Raw genomic sequence first — 20,673 nt, 5'->3', positions numbered from 1 at the left:
GCACTTGCTCGGCCTACGTTACCCAGTATGCCTTGCAGTCTGACGAAGATGTCCAAGGGTGATGGCATCATGGCAGAGATTCTGAGCCAGACTGTTGTATTTTTCACTCTAGGACAGTTAATATGTCAGATTTAATATTTTTTCATGTGGTCAGTTTATCCAAATAAACGCCCGTCTGCTGCTGGCTGGAGGACACCAGCTAGTCATCGTGCAGCCCGAGTCCTTTGTCATCATCTCAGTGAGAACATGATCCAGTGAACTGATCTGTGCAGCTCGTTGGTGATTAACTGCTGGTTCTAATGTCTCTGTATCATTTTGATATCTGATATTATTCCTTTTGGAAGATAAATGTTGGTCTCACAGATGAAATCTAACACTTGTAGCTGCCACATCAGTTTGTCTGAATGGAAAGTGAAGCTTCATGTTTTTACTGGACAGAACAACAGCGCTGCCTCTAGAGCTCTATATGTACAGATATCACCACATTTACATAAATATAAATGTATTAAAATGAACACACCAGTCTATATTAAAATTACATTACAGACTGAATAATAATTTACTGCGTCTCTCTGTCAATAAGGTTATTTTTTGTGAGAAAAAGTGTTAGCGGAGCTTTGAGTTGAGATTATTTTGTCACAGTCAAGGACTCTGGTGAGGACGCTTAATAAAAGCTTCTTTATGACTCTGGTTGGATGTTTGGGGTTGTTGTCATGCTGCAGAATAAATCTGAGACCAATCAGACGCCTCGCTGATGGTGTTGCATCAAGGATAAAACTCTAAACATCTCAAGTGCTTAAAACATTTGCACAGTATTGTGCATCATCTCATGGGATCTTGGAGGCTTCGTTACTTAACACTCTGAAAGGAGCCGTTTTGTTGATTTAACAATGACTGTCCATGAGACTCTACACCTCTTCCAAAGTTGTTCAAGATTCATGTTGACACTTTAATAACAGACAAAGTCATTACATAGAAAGTTAACTTACTACGCTTGTGAAACTTTTTCTACAAGAAAACTCTTTCAGATTCGACGAACGCTGAGCTGACGTTGATCTGCTGGAAGTCTTTGACTGCTGCTGATCCTCCAACCACAGCTCAGATAAACTGTAGAGTCTGAAAACATCAAACTATCCATCCACTAAACACACACACACAGAATATCAGTGTTACAGAGTGTAATGAGACTGATGTCCACAGCGGCGAAGGTATGCAGCTGGTGGCCTTCCTGTCACAGAGATTTCTCTAAATTTTGGGGATGTGAGAACCCCCCCGGGTCTGTGTGATGGTCCTCGTGTTCACCTGCTTATGAGAGGAGAGACAGGTAGCTGACAGGTAAAGGTCGAAGTGTCAATTTAAAAAGTAAACAACAGCAAAAACGCAACGAATTTATACACAGAGTGACCTGAATACAGATGAGGGCTTCGAGTGTGTGTTGATTTGGGTGTGTGGAGGTGTGTGTGGTTACAGAGGAAGTGTTTTTGTTTGTGTGTGTGTGTGAATGTTCTGAGGCTTCAATGTCTGCATGACCTGTTTACAAAAAGTCAAAACCTTTTGTGTTATCAGTTTTGTTTGTCTTTGCATTTATTCAACTTCACTGACTGTCCTCTCGAGAAAAACGACACAATAGGTCATGATGTCAGTTGCCTAAAAATGACAGCCGTAGTAATTATGACCTGGAGCAGTGAGGCAGTTCAGATGACATCTAGATGTTGACAGATTTCCTCATTCAGAGGACGAGGAGGGTGGATGGAGGCTTTAACCCGACAGTGGACTTCGCCACAAGAGACCGCTGTTCATTTTCCTGTTTCTAAACGCAACCATAAATACGATCGTCCCTTAACCTTACCCTCATGGTTAATCATCAGGAGGCGGGCCTTAAAGGGACAGGAGCTAACAGACAGAGGCTGAACTGAGGGGCTGCATAAAGGACCAGTAGAAGATAAATAAGTTCAAACTGTAATTCAGGCAAAGATATTCCAGTTGAGCCTCAGAATATAAATATAGACCTGTGCAGAATAGGTGCCCTTTAATCTTTTTTTCTGGAAAGCACTTTGGTGAACACTTGTTCTTTAAATGTGCTCTTTATATAGATTTGACTTGACTTGATCCATCTCCATGACAACTGAGCACATCTGGATTAAAGCCCCAGAAAGAAACAAAGTGACCGTTTTGATTTAAGAAGATTATTTTGTCAAATTTATAAACCCTTGAAAAGGTACATTGTCAGAAAGTGGTACAAAGGGGCACTTAAACAATGAAAGTAAAATAAAAAAATAAAACATAATAGAAATACACAAACAAACATCTACTACTAAATGAAATCAGGCATCAAACTGCTCCCGAGTGTTCAACACCCAGACGACTGCACTGTGGGTCAACAAGTCCAATGTTGACCAAATGAAGCAGCTCAGAGTTGATTCGTTGTGTTTTGACAGCCTGAAGAGATTGAGTTATTTAAAAGAATCCTTCTTTTCAGAAAACTTTTCCCAAGTGTCTGCGTCCCTGCAGCCCCTCATCCATCACAGCGTCCTGCTTTTAATGTTGGCTCCACTGATTACATTGTTCAAATCCTCCTTCACTGCCAGAACTCTTCCTGTAAGATTTCCTCACAGTTGATCAGTTAGTGCCTACTCTCGTCTGTTTTTACCTTCCTGCTGTTTTACCATCAGTACAGATGGAGGAGAGAAGAGACTTTAATGTTCCCTCACATTTCAGCTCTCGAGCCTCAAGGCCGATGTACTCTACATTTGTTTTTTACCACCACGAAAGCCACGGTGTAAGTGTGTTTTTACTTTCTACCAACTCCTGAGGGAAATATGTGGCTCTTTAGCTGCTAAATGCTCCACTATGTTCACCAGCTAGTCTACAGCTAACTGTGTCTGTTTGGTGCTGAGCAGGTAGTGGACAGCTAAACAATGAGCTGAAACTGCAACCCAGTCGCCAGAAGAAAACGTTGGCATTGAACGTTTCTGCAAACCACAGAACCGTTGAATATATACACGTTTCAACACGTGTAATACGTATCATATCAACATTTCTACAAACGTAGCATATTAACATTTCTACCTTTTATGATGTTTTATGGTGTGACAACGCTGTGGTTAAGGTCTGGTTAGGTTTAGGCACAAAGACCACTTGGTTAGGGTTATGGGAAAGATCATGGTTTGGGTTAAAATAAAAATAAAATAAAAACAGCCGATGTCTCACTTAAAAAAGCAAATGTCCTGACGTCTTGCTAAAAACAGCCGCTTTTGTCGGTTGAAACAGGAAGCAGGAACTGGTTTCGAGGTGGTCTCGAACCGTGTTCTCTGCTGATTTCCAACATATTAACCATCCACCTGCCGCTCCTCCTCCTGTACAGGAAAGACCAACTCATATAGATCACATATGAACTACGTCACCTCAGAAATGTTGATATGCTGCATATTTCACGTGTTGAAACGTAGATATTCAACGTTTCTGTGGTTTGCAGAAACGTACGATGCCAACGTTTTACTCTGGCGACCAGACTGGAAACTGAGAGGAGCTGCAGAGTCTCTGTAGGTTCATCACTACGAGCCACAACCAACACATTACACACTGACAGATTATACAATGTTGTTATAAAGAAGATCGATTGTAGCCACTTTAATAAGCCTGCGTCCTTTGTGAGGGTTGAGTAAAGTCTGTTTAAAAGAAGAAAAAAAAAACGACTTCTGACCAATTTGAAATGCCAGGAGAGAGACCTGGCTGACACCAGTGAAAACAAACAAGAAGGTCAAACCATCACAGTATTGAGTCAAAATAAACTACAGTGTGTGAATTCATGAAAATAAAAGGAATATGTCACCCAGTGTGGCTCATTGATGTGTTTTTAATAGTTTTTAAGACTACAATGGAGCTCTAAAGCACAGAAAAACGTCTTAGTAGATCAATTCTTTGTTGGTTTGGATATTTTAGTGGGAATTGCAGATAATAATAAAAATATAGAATATCACCACTTATCCTTTAACTTTACCTCACGGTGTTGCAGTAGAGATCAGAAACAGTTGTGTAAACTTACTGAGCTGGAATATAGTTAAAGGATCATGTTGTTTTTGCAGGTTTTAGCCCAATTGGTGAAAATATAATACATGCAATTTCCAGTAAATGGGCTGAAAAGTGAAAAATTTATTGCAAACAAGGTGCTTGAATTTGTCAGTTCTAAATAAAACATTAATATATCAGGGGGAACAGTGTAGAAAATCATAACAACACAACCAGAATCAACAGAGGAGGAACTGAAATATGTGTGAATGATTGAATCTCTTCCACCTCACAGGAAATATTCTGAAGAGATAAATTAATAAACTCACACACATCGACATCATCAGGAAACACACACGTTACACTTTTAAGGATTTAACTTCATTACACGTCAACCATTACCTAATTAAATCTGATATCTTGTGGTTCTGCTCCCTCAGGTTATGTGCAGGTTGTGACTTCGACAACAACCAAAAAAACTTAACAAATAAAGTTTATTGTAATGACTCTAACAATTCAGAACCTGCAGGTAAACTAAAAATCACATGTTCGGTATAAAACTAACACAAGTTTGATGTGGAAACTTGAAGCACAAACACTGAGAACAGACTTTTCAGTGAAGGAGGAGACATCTTGTGTCCTGCAGTTTAACTTTTGAAAAGAACAATATTTACATATTCAAAGATTTTTACATGAAGGAGAAGGAGGAGATGTCTTTTTTTAAAAGAATTTCTAACAAGCTAAGTGGATGTTTTTAATGGAAAAAACATTTTAGGCACAAATTATTATTCAAAGAGTATTTTTATGCCATAGTTGAAAGAGTCTCTTGTGCTCTCAGAAAAAGATAAACAGTTCACTTCTCAAAGAAGATACTGGAGCACACGACTCACTTTAGAAATTTATTAAAAAGGTGCAAACTACTGATGTTTCGACGTGCAGTGCATCTTTAAAACAGTAATGGCATTGATTGAAAAATAACCTCCTCCATACACAGAACAGTCTCTCATTGGTTACCTCCCGTCCTTATTAACCAATCAGTAAACCAATACATTGACAGCACTCAGTCAAAGAGGAGAGGTGTTACAATGTGAAACAGTAATTAACCACAATACCCATCACAGGAAATACAAGGTAACTGTCAATATCTTATTTTTGGGACATAGATCACAGATAAGATAAGAGTTCTCCATTAAGTCCAAGTGGTTCGACTGCGTTTAGTGTGTTTATCCAAAAAGCTTCTCTTAGCAGTTTGTAAACAATATCACCTCCTCTCTGGGAAGGAGATACAGTAGAGCCATGACGTGCTGCGACATATCTCACTATCACTAAATACATGTATGATGGCGCAAAGAAACTCCCCATGCTAACACCTCGCCTTTAGATAGGATTATTTCCATGAGGGTCGACAAGAATTCATTAGGCGGTAGCACCTGAACAGGGCGTGTTTCATGATAATAATAATATATAACAGTGCTTCTGCATCGTGAGGGATACAGGTGCACAAACTTTGGACTTTGCATGTTACAAGAATGAAATCTTTGTTGCTGTTAAAAGAATCCAACAGTTTCAAAATATCTGTTGTGTCTCCTAAATAGGAGGGAAGATTAGGAGCAAATTTCTTAAGAAAAAATAATCCAGATATTGTGAAAAGAACGCTGATACAATAGGTGTGAGGGGCGGTTGATCAGTGATTTGTGGATTTTTAGGAAGCCCATAAAATACGGGACAAATTAGATGTTGTACAGTCAAAAACTCTTTTTCTGTTTCAGTAATCCAACCTCTTAACTCCAAATTTGACAGTTAATCTATACTTTTGTTTATTAATTTCTAAGTACTTCTCTAGGGACGGTTATGTGGGACTTTCCATCTTCTGCTACTTTGGTTCAGACTGAAATATCTCAACGACTATCACATGCTTTGTCGTGAGACTTTGTACAAAAGCCGTCTGCTGTCTCCGACCTTTACTGAGACTGTTTGATAATTACAGCTCTGCAAGAAGCTCAGCATGTGGGCAGAAAACAAACTTAAGAACATTCAATATGTTGTTAAGGAGTTGTTATGTTCTAACATCTCACATTCCTACATTTATTTTTAGTTTAGCAGACAGTACATTAGTCAGACATATTCTTCAAACATGAAAATGCCTTAATAGAAATAAAAGAAACAAATATTAAGCTGGTATTTCTCTTTTTTCTGACAGTTGGACAGCAGTACAATCACAGCAGACAGTATGAGGAGCTTACTGTTGGCAGGTTGCCACGGCAACCAGGTTTTTCCATTGTAGCGCAAGGCGTAGCAAGACCATACGTTTGTAGGGACTGAAAGCAACACATTGAAATGATTATCCATGGAGGTGAGTTTCATATAGATTTATCCCTTTTTTCTTTGATAATTAGAAAAAAAAACTGAAATGATGGAAAAAAAAAAATAGCCTCTATTAGAAGTAGTAAAAAACTGACATGTAAATAGCAAGTGACTTAATACATTTGGGTTAAATGTTGTTGTTGTTACATCTCGTGACAGTAGGTGTCACTGTAATACCAGGTCCAGTAAGAAACATCCCACGTCAGGGACAGAATAAAACGGCGCTTGAGTTGATCACACATCGATAAACTTGTGTCTGTTCCTTACTGTCGAGTGTATTTTTCAAGCTAGCATCACAGTAACTGAGATGCAAGTTTGGAAAGAATAGTTTTCGGTTTCAACCGCATTCTGAAAATAACTAAAGTAAAGTAGATTTACAGTTCCTCGTGTGAGGGGAAAGTATTTACTTTTGATTCCATGAGCTAGGAGGTGAAATCATGGTGAATTTGTTGTACGTAACGACGCCGTAATTTTGATAATGGTGGTGTGATGTAGTTCATGTAAACAGACTAACTTGGTGTTAGAGAGAGGAGAAATATGTACGTAGGGATGTTTTATTGTGATTTCACAGAGTGTTTCATCATCTGTGCATTTGACATTGCAGTTATGAAATTTAATTGTTTGTTTCATTGTTTTCATGCATTTGACGGTGCATCTATGCAATAGTATTCCATTTATATAAAAGTATTATTAGGGCTAAAAAATGCTGGTACTTGAAACGGCTTATTTTCAGTCAGTATAACAGTAAACCACACTGTTAGGAGCGGAAACCAGTTAAATGTGAAGTGATATTTACATGATGTGACTGAAACATGATTGAAATGATACAAAGGGCAGTATCAGTTAAACGGGGGATATATGTTTATTTTAGATACAGAAATACATTGTTTGTTCATGAGGATGATATTGAAGTTGAACATCTCTTAAAAAAGGATTGACAGAATAAAAATGGCACTTGAGTCGGTCACACATCGATAAACTTGTGTCTCCGCAGCCATCCAGGACTGTGATGCAACCTTGCTACTGGCCCAGGTAGGCTTGAGGCCAGTAACATAAAATTAGAACATAATAATGGAGGTTGTATACTAGAAATATTTATTTCCATTATTCATCTCAAGACTCTTGAAACCATCACATCAGTGGCCCTGTGGTTGACAACTCATTCTGTCTTCATAAATATTAATATTTGTGAGACAGCAGCTGAGATGTAGTTTATTCTTTTTGGACTCCTTCATTCATGAATATGAGAAGCTGCTGCCCTTAAAAAGAAGGCAGATTGCTCAGTAAAACGTCTCCATCAGGCTCCTGCTGCTGCACACTGCTGTCAACTCAGTCCAAAGCCAGAATTACATGACTTTTCCCTTCTTTTAATCTTCATGCTGGTTCAGAAAACGGACCTCTAACAATCACGGACAAATCATTTAGCGACTGAAGTTAAAGTCCAGTTTCAGGGGAGGTTTTACTAATTGCGTGTTTTCAGCCTCGTCCTTTTTTTTTTTTTAAACATTCATGCAGCAGCTCGTATTCACCAATTATAGCTGCCCGATTTAATCACCATCGGCTGGTTTCCACTGCGCAGCTTTAAATGAACAGGGACCTGTTCTCCCCGGCCTGAGACTGTCTGAACAAATCAGAGACGTGGGCGACCAATTATAGGACTAGAAGGTTTTGCAACCAGGGCCAATTTTTACTCATTAAACTGGGACTGAAAACAATACTCAAGACTGCAATTTAAGATTTAGAGAACATTCACTCACACATTTTTCTCTTCTTGAATCGTCAGCCCTCCGTCCAGACTTCCTCCGATGTGTAAATCTTACAAAAACAGTTTCAGTGTTTATGTTGATTTAGTCAGATGATGTGATTGTAAAATGAAGATTTTATCACCACAGTGTAACTTGAGAGAGACCGGTTAACATGTAGTGTTTATGGGCCATGATTATAACACTACGTCTTCCTTTCTATCCTTTATTTATTAGCATAAATATTGCTACAATAAATACAAACAGAATAAGAGTCCACACACTGATAAACGGTGCAAAAATATATTTAACTAAACATAACAATTCATATTTAAATATGGGAATGTTTAGGCATCAGTGGTGTAAAGTGGATGCATGAAATGTTGGCTGTAAAAGAAGTAAAGCAAACTGATCTAAAGTGAAAGTCATTTGGACGGTTGCTGCTGTTCAGCAGAGAAGAAGAGACAGCAGCTCTTTTATATCCTTTGGTCGCTCCCTCGTCAGGTGCAGCCGATCAACTGACAGACCTCTTAACCCTCCACTCCTGGAAGAAAACAACACGAGTATAACTGGAGAGAACTAGAGGCAGATAAATAAAGAGAGAAAAGAGAGAGGGCTGTCACACCACAAACAGTTAAATGCAATATCCAGTTAAGAAGCAATTAATTGTCGTTCCGTTGTCTGACAACAGAAGAGGAAAATATGTAAATGAGAACAACTATATTATGAATTTGGCAGCATTAAAACACAGTGTATGTGATCACAGAGCAGCAGGAGACTGAATAGAGGTTGAACTTGTGGAGTAACCAGCAAATACAGCAAAGATAACCTCCTGTGATCAATCATTTTCTATAATACAGCTGTTGTCATTAACTTGTATTTATGTTGATTTTGTCGGACGGTGTTTCGACCATAAAATGGTGATTTGGTCAGCGAGCGTTCTGTCCCAATCCTCACCAGCTGTGATTATCTTGAACTAATCCTGGATCAGTCAATCAAACCCTGCTGCTGTGATGTGACTCTACAAACAAGTTATTGATTTTTAGGATAATTTGAAGAGAAAGAGTTTTGACAAAGGGTGAAGTTGTGCTTCCTGTCGGCTCGAACTCGCTGCTTGTTCTCAAGCTTCAATAGATTTCTAGTTTAAACAGCATTCAGTCTCTGAACAGTACGAGTGTTTGTTCTCTGCTGTTATTAAAAAGGCATCTGAAGCAAACTGTTGCTATTGAAGCTTTGTCTGTTGCTGTTAGTTTTTACCTTTTTATATATGAGAGCAAACCTTCAGAGCTGCAATCAAAAACATTTTATTGAAAGCAAAAAAAAAAAAAGTTGATCAAATTCTGATTAAGCTGAGGTCAAACGTCAATGAAGTGGAAACAAAACACACAAAACACATTTTACATGTTTTGTTTTGTTTGTATTTATTTTATTTTCATTCTCAGGCACCAAAACTTTGTGTAGTTCACCTGTTATTAATGTTTGTTTTGCAGATTATTTTGTTGTTAGTGGCTGTTGGGATGTTTTACATGAATTGATTGAATGGTTTGTGATTTGATAATGATATATCCTTTATTTTTTTATGTAAATTGGGAACTTTATAACACTCTGCATCTTGCTTGTAGTGTTTAGGTTAGTTTTTATTGGGTGGAGTGATACCGTACAGTGAAGTGATGTATCAAGTTGTCCATCATTTGAGATTTGACCGCCACTGTTTTAACGATGTCATCTCGTTGTGTCTTCTTCTGCAACGGTTTAATGGCACTGATTGGAGGAATAGCACCACCTACTGTTTATCTCCTAATATTTACACAACAGCAGTGGATGGAAATGCAAATTACCTCAAAATTTCTTTCGCCAATATTCTGGAAATTAGGTTAACATTTGCATTACATTTGGGTGTAAATCAAGGTCAATCAAGGTCAGCTACTAACAAAGTTGCTGTATTCTGTTGTTATTTATTAAACTCTTATTGTGTACAGCACCCTCTTTTTTTTTAAAGGAAGTTGTTTTAATGGATTTTCTCCTTTTTACAACAGATGACTTGGTTGTGCTGCATTGTGTCATCAGTAAGACATCATGATGAAACTGTCCTTTAGAAAAAAAACTCCTCTTTATTTTTTAAACATGATCCCTGAGGAGGAGATAAAGAGGAAAGTGTCATATTTTAGACAAAGGTCGTCCCCACCGCACCAACTGGATATTCACAAATTTACATCAGAGGCTGTGTGACTTGATTTCATCAGCCAGAAAATGATGTTAAATATTTATGATATTTTAAGTGTAATTTATATCCACAAAAAGGACCTCTGATGGAGGACAGAGAGAGAAATAGCTGAGGGGAAAAAAAGAAAAGGAAGCATCTCTTGGCTTTCCAAAATAAAAAATACAAAAACAGGAAGAATAAGAGAGAAGCGAAAACGGTGGAAAGAAGCTGCGGGGAAGAATGGAAGTTAGATATTGATTTGTTGTAAACAACCTTAAAAAGAAATGGACAGTGGAGAAGTAGATTATTCTGCAGCAGTAGTTTTAAGAAGTTTCTATGGATATTAAGGTGCTTTAAATAAAACTAGGTTACTATAGCAACTGCAAGATGATTACAGCTGCAGTCTTACCTGAAGGAGCGAGATATAACCTCCTGAGATGTTGGCAGCACTCACTGCTGGCTGAGGATTTTTTTTTTTTTAAATCTTTTTAAACATGCATCCTGTGTTCATGTTCTCCATCGTGCAACTGTCACAGATGTTTCAGCGATGTTGCCAAATTCCCCGTGGTATTGCCAACACACAACACTAACAGGAAAATATAGGAATCTGATCAGACGTTGCAGGAAGTTTCCCCTGACTCTCATCCTCCGGATCCATCCGGCCGAGGCAGTGAGGTGGATTGTGGGAACTGGCCCACAGGGATGGACATCAGCTGATAGGAGATAAAAATAGAAAAACAGCAGAGCAGGCTGAAGACAAAAGCTGGAAGTGCTCACAGCTGGAAGATTACTGAAAAAGGTGTCTTCACAGCTGTATCTGTCGGTGGTTGGATGGAAGTTTTTCTGAAGAAGGAACTGTTATTTTTCTATTCTGCTTTCAGTCAAAGTGTCCTTTAGCTGTTGCACCTCACTGTCCGTGGAGCATTAAAGCTGAAGGGTAAGGAGCAGTCAACACAAATGTCTAAAAAGCATACACAAACTGAAGCTACCATTATAGTTTTTGACAGTCATTTCTCCTGCGGTGCAGCGCAGCGGTCGGTCAGAGAGTACCTGCTGGCTGGGGGCCAGACAAATGATCCCTGCGGATCGACGTTTTCATCAGGGAGGAATAAACCCAGCAAAAGCACACAGGAGGTCCAGCAGCCTGTGGAGCTTTTCTTTTACTTTGTGGAAACCATGGCAACTGTTGGATTTGTGCCCTCTAAACTGTAGAAAGTTTGCTCTAAATTATCGTGGCAGTCAAATCCAAAACAAATCCAGGAGCCAGACACACGAGGGATTCTTAACAACAACCTGTCGAGGACCAGGTGAAGGCAACAGCAGGTCTGCTTCAAGCAGTTCACAAAAGATAACAAAACTAAATAAATAATGTTTCCCCTCAACAAGTTTAGAAATCTATATAATAATTGCAGCCACTGTTTGGATTCTAACAAAAGAGACTTCAGCTCTCGAGGTCTTCACAGGTTCAAAGGTTTGGACACACGACGAGAACAAAACTGAGACTAAAGTAACTCAGAACAAGAACTGTGATGAAATGTTTGACATTTTTCATCCACAAATAAAAACTAAACGATAAATTGACAGACGGACGAATGAACTCATGACTGTTTTAATGTAATGTTTTATTATAGGAGCTGCAGCATCTGTGGAATCACAAACACTGTAGCTCCTGATTGGTCAGTCTCCTCCAGCAGCCAATAACATACCTTGTTCAGAGGTCGATTTAGCTGTTTGACCTCTGATGTTATCTGACGTTAGAGATTCATGGCCTAAATTAATCCACAATCAATTGAGAATTAGACAGCAGTTGTTCATCTAAATTTTCCTCTAGATGTTCACTAAAGAAAAACTACTACGGAGATTGTCGTTTCCGCAAGTACCCAAAAACGACATATTTACGTTGCAGTGTCAGCGACCTCTAGCAGTCGTAGTGATTATGACGAGAGCAAAAGAGGAAATCAGGTGGTGTTATTATGGTGCAACATGTAGGGAGGAGGAATGTATCTGCTGCAGATGCAGAAGGACTAAATAAGAGTAACTTATAACTCTTACTGGAAGACAGATTTGTCCCTCTTTACTTTCTCATTCAAGAGAATTGGCAACTGTGTCCAAACTTTTTGCAGGTACATGTACATATGGGCACATTAGTTAACATACTAAAAACGAACCAAATGTATAGTTTAACCTTAAAGAATTTTGCTGGCGATTTTCCATATATTTCTTACTGTCAACAAATCTCATGTGCAGAGTCAAACCAACAATAAACTCATCCTACTTATAAGTATTGTGTTTCTTTACAATGTACCATAAAGCACAAATCAATAGGTTGTCATGCTGCACAACAAGCTAGCAAAACTCTGTAAAAAGGATCCATATTATGACTGAAAACATGATTGCAGTTATTAGTCTTTGGAGCCATTTCTAAACAAACTGCCTTGACAGTAATCTTTGTGGCAAAGGAACATGTCACCCAATGCAGCGATGTAGCTCACTGACATGTTTTTAATCATTTTTAGACAACAGAAGTCTGCAGCACAAAAGGAAAAAGATATATCAGGCCTTGGATACACACAATACTTGTAAATACACATGAGATTTGTTGACAACAAAAATATAAAATTGCAGGCCTTATCCTTTAAGACAGGTCTTTTCATGTCATTTTTGTGCCTAATCAAATCTTACTGTTGTATTTTAATTTATTTACTGCTGGATTACTCCTGTTTTTATCAGTTACCACTGTATCCATTTCTCTTATTTGCATTTTTCAAATTTTAATGGTTGTTTTTTTTGTCCAGTGTGAACAACAGAAGCACCCATGCATAAAGAGTGATTCTGCTCTCACTGGACCACCCTGTAGAAATAAAAGGCTGAATAAATTAATGTGTCGTTCTGGAGTGCATGGACCAATGACGGAGCTTGTTGTTTAATGTGTTGGACTTGTTGTTAACCTGTGTGCCTTTGTGTAGTCACCACGTGAGAATCAGGTGTCGGCTTAGATTGGCTGATCTAAGTTAAACTCATCTTTGAAATGACCACAGAGAGAAAGCTGTGCTGACAGTTGTTGTAAGAGCACATGTGCTGTAGTCTACAGCTGCATGCACAGATGTGCCTGAGTGTGTGTTTGGGGAGTGGGGGGGGGGTGGATGTTGTACTGTCATTGTGCATATGATTTGGAGATGACTTGTCTTTGCGGGAATTTATTTTTATCCCCTTCCTCTGTTATGACCTCACACAGACTAAAAACAATTACCAACATCTCATTGTTGACGAGAATTGGAAGTTATTAGTTCGCTCCCATGTGAGGCTGCGTTGTGATTTTCTGGCAGGAAATGGTCTGTTAGCTGTCATCCCGCAGATGCAGCTGACAGCCAAACCCGTTTTACTGCAGCGGAGCAAGAGAGCGGTCAGACTCCTTCCCCGACCTCTCTCTCTCTCCCTCTCTCGCTCTCTCTCCCCTGCTGTTTCTCGGAAGAAGCCAACCTAGTTTCCAGCATGGCAGGGGATGCGGATGGTCTCAGGGAGCCTAGAGTCCTTTATATCCATGCCAGCTAGAAACATCCCCAGAACGTTACCACAGAGTGTTACATAAAATGTTATTATACCATCTGCATCGTTTTAAAACCTTTTATTGGAAGAAAGCAACAACTCTCTAAACAGCTGCTAATCTCAGATAATGATAATTCCCTGCTTCAGCTTAATATTTATCCCACTTTCAGAACAAAACCTCCAGTGTAAAATTTGTCAGGCAGCCCAGCGTCAGGAACATTTCTGAAATGATCACATTGTCTTTCATGCAAATAAGTTCATTTTTATTGCACGTCTTACACAAGTAAACTCAACCAGTCTCATATTTAGCACAGATAATCTTTCTATATAAAGCAAGGAATCTCTCTGTCTGTTTGTATGTATGTTTCTCGCATATCTCGAGAACTGTTCATCCGATCTACTTCACATTTGATGGATGTATTGCTGGGGATTCAAGGGAGTGCATTGTCGAAATTTGAACATGCAACACATTTAATATTCATAAAATTGGAAAAAAAGAAGCAAACAGCAAGTCGCTCCACTCTGCAGCAGCGTTGCGGGGCCTCTGGGCTCTGCTACTGCATGTCATGGTCAGAGTTGTACATCCCTGCCGAGAGAGAGAGAGAGGGGAGGTTAGGCTTTGTTGTGGGTTTCCCCAACTCATTTTTAAGAAAAATGGGAGAGAGAAAGCCCATGAATGACAGAAATATAACATTTTGTAATTGTTTCACAGCGGTTACGTTCTAAAGCATAAATAAACAACCATCAAAACACTCGACAGGTGATTTACTGTGGAGACAGACGCTCTTTTTGTGCAATTTGGATACATGAAGTGTGATTTGTGATATTGGACTATATAAGTAAAATTGACTTGCCAGAACAGTCGTGGATGGAAACACACATTAATTAGAATTTTCTTTTGCCAAGTTTTGAGAAATTCTGTTAAAATTTGCGCTACATTTGGATGAAAACCCGTCTGTTGTCATGATGAATAATATGTTACTGAAGCAGCATCATTAAAAATAGCAGTTTTAGCTTAATTAAGTATTTGAACTTTTGACGGGATGTTGCACACCACTTTTTCCTTTTATTAAAAATGTATATTTATCAAAACAACAAGAATAAATCTGACATTGATCTGATTTGCAGTCAATTTCTTATCTTAATTGATCTGTACTTATCAGTCTGGAGCTAAATTCTCCTTATTATGATTTCTCTGAAGTACCTCGTCTAACAGCAGCAAAATTTTGTTTCCATTTCACCCGATTTCCTTTGATTTCATCCCTATTTACATTTTCATACATTCTAAATATAGATTGTTATTCATTTCCTATGTGAATAATTCATGGAGATTTAAAGGTTTCACACAAATAATAAATGTTTAAAAAAATTCTAATTATATATGTTAGTATGTTTGTAGAATAAAAATCTCTGGATAAACTGTAACGGCTCGCCACTGTAGTTTTTAAACAAACAAAACAAACAAACAAACAAACAGGAGGGAACAGTGGATTTGTTAGGGGCTCTAGTGAATATTTACAACATTTATGGCAGTTAAATTAATTTGCCACTTGAAGGCAGAAGAACAAGACATCCACAGACACAGAAACATAATCATCCGACTGACTGTGTCAATAATCAGTTGTGGGGTTCCTCAGGGTTCTACTCTCGGTCCTTTATATTTTCAGTTTTCATGCTTATATGTAACAGGAACATTTATTTGTCCATAAACCATCAGACTCTCCTCTGTTAACTCACTGACACACACAAATACTCACTGAAACAACACAACAGGCTGTCAGTGTCTTCAAATACACAAATGTTACAACAATTTAGACGAGCTGTTTCTCATCTGCTTTTATTCTGCATGTTTCCTATTATCATGAAATCCAATAAAAACACATAAACCAACAAGTTTTTAACAAACAGAAGGAAATTGTGCATTTGTTGGGGACTATTTTCAGTGATGGATGAATCTACATTTGGTGTTCTAGTGAGTATTTCTGGCGGCAGGACAATGTGTGTGGGATTAAGTGAAAATAAAATACAGCGTGTGTTCATGGTAATGAAGGAACATGTCACCCAGTGCAACAGTGTGACTCACTGACATGTTTTTGACAACAACCAAGCTCTGTGGTCCTGAGCAATAACATATTACAGACACTACTTGTTAGTAGATTAATTCATTGTTGGTTTTTATATTTTAAATGGGAATTGTTAAGAAAAATAAAGAATATCACCAAACTTATACAGAATACATAATGTCAGTATGTGTTATATTTTAGGACACAGCTTTACAGAGAGAGAAAATGACACTGTTATAACACTTAGTCCTGGTGTGGCTTGTTGAAGCCTGCAAGCCAAAAATTGTGTTTCACATGCTCTCTCACATTTCTCAGGTGTTAAAAATGATGAACGATGATGCGACCGCTGCACGAGGCACAGCAGATATCAGCCTTTACAACTGCTCCGGTGTCAGACCTCCTCCTGTTTCTAGTCGTTTCCTTCACCTAATCCTTCCCTGGAGGTGAGAAACATTTCACCTCATTTTCACCTAATTTCTGTGCGCACCCACCTGTGAAAGACAAGATTAACATAATGCCCTTTTCACCATTGCTTCAGCCACGGAGCTGGAAAACTGAACAGTGCTTCTAGGTTTACATCATTTTGTTCACTCCTGGTGTAATATAAAAAGCAAAGTATTGTAAAGGGTTATTTATACACGTATTCTGAATGTCTAAAGTAATTTCTCTTTTTCTTTTCAATACAGAAGTCACAACAGTTGGGTTAACTGGGCGTTAAATCGCCACCTTTCTGACATTTACCCAGGCAACAACATACAGAAGAGCTATGGACTAAGCTAAAATAACCTAGTAATAGTGTACCCAATCATCATTATTAAAGTATTTTATCAATCACACATATGGAAAAATGTAACGCACATGATTGGTTGACAGTTGTTAAGGTCATATGGCAATGGCAGCTGTGTGAGAGGCGTCAGAATAACATAAATCAAGGGGTAAATTGGACTGGAAGCCCTGGGAACAGATATCAGGATGTTATTTATAACAGATGGGTGATAAAGGAAAAAAACAAACAAACAAGTGGAGAAACATGCTTCCATACAGGGCATGAGGAGTATCAAAATGATGCGACTCATATGCCTTGGCCTTCTGATCACCTGGTACCAGATTCACAAAAGGATCTTATCTTACCACTAAGACACGACTCCTCCTAAATGGCACTAAAAGTTTCGGTTTCCCCTTAAAAGCCTGGACACTCCAGGAGTTAAAATGTTTGAAATTACCCTAAAAAACACGCTCACAGTGACAATACTAACATGCTGATGTTAAGCAGATATAATGTTTACCATGTTCACCATCATAGATGATGTGTGTATTTGGTCACTTAAGTTACTTAAGTCATTTACAATGTACAATGTAGTATAAAGAGAAGAGTTTGTGATATGTAGCACAACAAGCAAGCAAAGCTGTGAACAGAACAGTGTTCCCGCACATGCTCAGTGTTGTCTGCCTTACACAGAACTACTCTCCTGAGACTGAAACTGTGATCGCTGGTATTACTCTTTGGAGTTGCCGTTTCTAAACAAACTAACATGACCAAACTCTTCATGATGAAGGAACATGTCACCCAGTGCAGCAGTTTGAACCACTGAACAACGGAGGTATAAGATATATCAGGCTTTACACACACACACACACACACACACACAAAATACTTGTAAGTATATCCATTCAGTGTTGGTTTGGCTCTTTATATTTTTCTTAATGTCAACAAATCTCATGTAGAGAACTGTCAGCCACATCCTTTGAAACCATAAATGTCAACCTGTTGGTGGCGCTAGAGGAAAAGTCAGAGGAGCAGTAGGGTTTCATCCTCTGGAAACTCTCATAACAATCCATCAAACATTTGTTAATATCTCAACAGTCTGGATGACTAAAATAAGCCAGTTTATTTACTACATCCAAACTTTGAGATGAATTTGGTTTCTGGTATACAGGGAGGCTTTGGATGAATGAGAAGTATGGACCATTTATTTCAGACTTTATTTTAGACACTGAGGTTGTTTAACTTACTTTGAGAGGAAATTGAGGTATTTATCAACCCGGTTGGTGTTCTCATATTTTTGTGATTTGGGAAGCACAGACTCTGGAGCCGAGCGTTATGACCAATAGTCATACTGAACAAAAATATATAAGGATAGTAAATTTGACAAATACTGCAATTTTCCTTTAACGGTTAGCTTTGATGAACAACTGAAAACCCTCCCTCTTGAATGTGGGCTTATTGTCTTCAGTTTTAAATGACAACTCTTCAGCTCAGACTGAACTCATTGAGTTTTATTCTCATGAATAAAATAAAGGTCACACTCTTAGAGGCGTACACGTTCTCACATCAACTCAAAGGATCTGATTTGAGTTGACAGTTTAATTTCGGCCTCGTCATGTTCGCAGCGTTCATGATTGACTATTCATAAGTGAAAGATTGTTGAGGTGCCTTTCTGCTGGAGAGACAGAACATCTGAAATAAAGCTCGTCATAAATGAAGGTTTCGTCATCTGAAGGCTGCGGCCTCTCTCAGTCTGTTTTATATTTTAACAGGTTGATCTCAGCTCTGTCATTCAGCTGACGTTCTCCTCCACACAGCCGATGACGGCATGAATCGACTGTAAGCAGACAGTTTTTCGTCCCATTGATCCTGAGCCGTCTGACATTAAGAACCGCTGTGTGGTTCATTTATTTCTGCTTCCTGTGCATGAGTAACCAAATTATTCCGTCTCCCAAATGACTACACTGACATCTGCTCCCATTAGAACATTTACAGCAGCATTTACCCAAATTTGCCCTTCATCAAGCGCAGGAGAATCAAACTTGGGCAGTTTAATCTATTTGAGTGAAGAAAGAAATGCTAAAATTCTCTGGTTTCAGCTTCCTCTGAATTCTCTCTTTTATATAAACAGTAAATTGAATATCTAGACGTCACGTTGTACTCTGGCAAACTGGGGTGGATATTTTTTCACCATTTTCTGTTGTTTTAAAGATTAAACAATCAACCAATCAATCAATAGATTAACCAATAATGAATAATGGTTAGTTGCAGCCCTAAATCAGAACTGATAGACTCAGGTCTGTGTCCTTGAAGTAACTGCTTTAAAAAGGATCATTTCCAATAAATATGTCGATGAATATGAATATATATAGCTCTATTGGTAAAGCTAACTTTGCACTCCCCAGATCCGTTACAGAGATTCGGGGAATCGAGGACTTCAGCCTGAAATTAAACACAGAAACAGGATTTCTTAACTGTAAAACAGTAAACTATAAAGATCAGTATTTAATACCGACTGTATACAATTAGTGTAGAACTGAGACACAGCATGAGTTACTATTAAATGTTTGTAATGATTGAGTATGTATGTATACAATACCAATTTGTGATATAGTTAAACATTACTGTATCCCAAATTCATACTACATACTAATTCTACACCGTATACACTACATATTCATCACAGTTTAATGTTTTTGCAGTTACAAGCTGACTTACACATTTCATACTAAACAGAAACGACACAAAACCTCTCGTGACAGACGTCATATCATCTGTGACTTCGGACAAGCGGTTCATTTGCCTGCTGATTTTTTTCCAGCTGTCCCCTTGTCTGTTTTTCTTCTTCTGTTTCTTAAATTCCAGCAGCTGTAAACTATGAGACGTGTAACGCTGCCCTCTACTTGTGCAGTTTTTCACTTGTCAGTTCACGGTCAGCATTATATTTTGGGACAATCAGAGCACACTACAGAATCATCACTTTTGTTCAATGTTAAACTACATCAGGGGTCAGAAATGAGGTTTTTTCAGTATTTTTCTTTGGGCGAGGCTCTTAACCAGGAATGCAGGCCTTTATATTTGTAGGTTATCTCTTTTAATACATTTAAAAATAGAATAGACTTAACACAGTTTAGGATTGTATCTGATGTCATGTTTCCCATCAGTAAGTGAGCTCAAACTGCTTATTTTAATACTCATTTTTCTAAAAATGACTCATACACGTATATAAGTTCTGTGTTGAGACGTTCTTCATTGATGATCCACACATGAAAACAGCTGCAGCTTCATTTATGGTTGAAAGTTCTGTTATTGTCATCGTTAGAAATAAATGGCATCAACATACTATTTCTGTCAGATTGCCACCTGTTTGTGTTTGTGAGGAACAAAATGTGTTCTGGTCCAACAGGCTAAAGTTATGGAATTAAAACAGTGTTAAAATTCACACATTCAAATGTTATTTCTGGAGGGTTTATTAGACTTAATTCCAGCAGCATGCTGTGTTCAAACAGCACAGTGACACCAGGGTTTTAATGCCTCTCCTGGTGTGAGGGCAGGATTAGATAGAACAAGCTTTTATTCATTGGGATTTATTTTGCTTTTCTACAGTAGATTCGTGAAACATTATGTAAAAGTTTTGATGTAAACTTTAAAAGTAAAAACTTCACCTTTCATCAGGGAGAATATTTTTGCTGGAGGACCAGATTTGACCCGCAGGCTTGTATTTGCCTTCTACTGATCCACATACTCTAAACTATGGAGCCAGTTTAGATGAGTCTCATGTGGTAGGTACGTCTTAATTTTGCTCTTAGATTAGTCTGATGCAAATTAGATTGTTTCACAAAAATAAAGAAGAGCCTTATTTTAACAAACTCAGAGTTAAAGAGCAAAGTTTCCATGGTAACAACACCACCAACATCTTCAGCACCATTTATGTGTTTCCATATGGCCCCCCCTCCTGTTTTAGGATTGCTTTGATTTGAT

At 38.3% G+C, this 20,673-nt stretch overlaps 1 long non-coding RNA gene across 1 annotated transcript; it reads left to right on the top strand.

The window, feature by feature from the left end:
- Nucleotides 1-6,048: 6,048 nt before the first annotated feature.
- Nucleotides 6,049-20,673, top strand: LOC121897104. The gene is made up of 3 exons (XR_006096183.1): nucleotides 6,049-6,361; nucleotides 16,242-16,369; nucleotides 20,368-20,673. It is a non-coding gene; the product is annotated as an uncharacterized LOC121897104 (long non-coding RNA).

This window comes from Thunnus maccoyii, chromosome 5 (genome assembly GCF_910596095.1).
Source record: "Thunnus maccoyii chromosome 5, fThuMac1.1, whole genome shotgun sequence".
NCBI classification, from domain to species: domain Eukaryota; kingdom Metazoa; phylum Chordata; class Actinopteri; order Scombriformes; family Scombridae; genus Thunnus; species Thunnus maccoyii.
Note: the sequence above shows the minus strand (reverse complement) of the source record. Positions and strands in the feature narration are given on the sequence as shown.